The sequence below is a fragment of the Crocuta crocuta genome, unplaced genomic scaffold, assembly GCF_008692635.1.
Source record: "Crocuta crocuta isolate KB4526 unplaced genomic scaffold, BGI_CrCroc_1.0 scaffold56, whole genome shotgun sequence".
NCBI classification, from domain to species: domain Eukaryota; kingdom Metazoa; phylum Chordata; class Mammalia; order Carnivora; family Hyaenidae; genus Crocuta; species Crocuta crocuta.
This window is the reverse complement of record NW_027531334.1, coordinates 7,747,358-7,749,448: the sequence shown is the minus strand read 5'-3', so window position 1 is coordinate 7,749,448 and position 2,091 is coordinate 7,747,358.

The window sequence follows — 2,091 nt, the reverse complement described above, 5'->3', positions numbered from 1 at the left end:
AGGCTGGTCTTTTATATTTTTCATAACACACAAATACACTAGCAAATAATCACAACACTTAACTCAGCAATTAAATATAGTAGATTGTGTTGATTTTTTTTTTCCTCCTCAGAAAACAGCACAGTGAAATCCTGAGAAAGTTTTTCTGATTTTTCCTCCATTTGCCTCTTATCCCTGAAGTTCGTTTGGAAGGAAGGACTGTCAAGTTACTCAAAACTGGAGTCCTGGGTTTATGTTCCTTCTTCACTGCTATTCTGTGTAATATGGATAATTTGTCCCTGTCTCATTTCTCTGATGGGTAAAATAGAGATAATAATACTGAGCCCCTACCTCATTGCAGTGCAGTGTGGATAAAGAACACTTTGTTCTATTTTTCAAATAAATACAAAGTGCCATTAATACAGCTCTCAATCTTATCAGTTTAAAATGCAGGGATTTTATGTACTTTTTAAAAAAAGTTATTTGCCTTTAAAAAATAAACGAAACAGCACATTTATAAATACCATTATTTGTTTTCTAAACTTCATAAACTTAAATGTTCTCTGTATCTGTTTCTCTTTTCCACTCTTACACACTCATATATACACACGCTCATTTGATAACTTCATGGAGGTGAGAGAAAAACCTTAAGATGGCATCAAGGAAATAAAAGGGATTTGAAATAAGTTCTCTTCAGTTTTCCTTTAAGTTTTAAAGCTATGCATCTAGGCCATAAAATCGTAGTGTTTATTTAATCTTCAAAATGTTTGTGTTTAAGAATAATTCACAGACTCTTAAATCAGAAGGAATCTTAAGAAAACATCTGGGGTCTATGATAATGTCTGGCACATAGTAGATGCTGAATAAACATTTAATGAAGGGAAGCTGGGGAAGCTTCTTATTTTAATCTTAGAAAAAAATAAAAGAAAAAGAAAAAAAAGTAACCCCAAACCAACTCTGATCATTAAAGAGGTTAAGTTAGTTGCTCTAGATTGTTCACCTAGGTTAAGCATGGGGTCTAGAATTTATTCCTCTTAATATCCAGCTTTGTTTTTTCCCCCCAGCAGTCTGTTGACTTGCTTATATAGGAGTGCCAAATGTAATCTGCCAAAGATGGATCACAGAAAAAAGAAATCAGAAAGAGCAGTCTTCTCTGCCTTCACCATGTCCAAAAGTCACCCAGCATGTGATGTTCACGTATGATATGAAATATGTAAATACCATACACAATACGCAAAATATAAATCTTCTATATAGATTGACTCAAAAGGTCTATTTTTAAGGGAAGGGGTCAATAGCCAATCTTCCAGGACGTAGTCTACCTTAGAGCACCGTTTGTATATCCACGCAGGTGATTTGCGGTAGTCTGACGAGCTAAAAGTGGATAGGTTATTTCAGCAAAACGTTTATCTTTGTCTCTGTGTATTGTTGCATTGATTTTTCTGAATTTACCTACGAACGAGGCGTTAACAATCTCAATGCATTATAGCCCCAATAAACTTATCTTGCACTATTTTGGCCTATGTGATAGCTAACCCATTGACCAAAGAAATCCGGGCTGCTAAAAGCCTTTCTTGGCCACTTGTTAGCCAGATCAGGCTGTAAAATCATAACACAATGCACGCCTCTTCCATGGGGCACCACAAGGCAGCGATTAAAAAAAAAAAAACCCCTCACTTCCATATCCAGTGGAGTTGTAGTTTATTACTATAACCCTCCCAAGTCAAAAGGACACCAGTTTCAAGCCTGGCAACTTGGTGCAGACAAGGTTTTCCCTCCTTACCCTACTCTGCTGGGCCTCTGTACCTGTCGTCTCCTACTGTCTACAGGTCCCGAACATTAGAAAATAGAAAATGTGATGATCTTTGTGTGTCTCTGTAAAATGTGTGTATGTGTGCGTGTGTTTGGGTGTAACGGGCCTTCTGTTTGGCCGCGCGGCCTGTCTGTCAGGCCGCGGGCCAATGGCAGGCTGCCTTATATAAAATGAGTGTTTTCAGTCTCTCCGGGTTGCATGTACTGTATGTGGAGCAGTGTACAGTGAAGCGGAGGCAGAGCGGCTCCGCGAGCTCCTCTCCACTTTCCCATAGAGGAACCCTGACTGGCCGCTGAGGG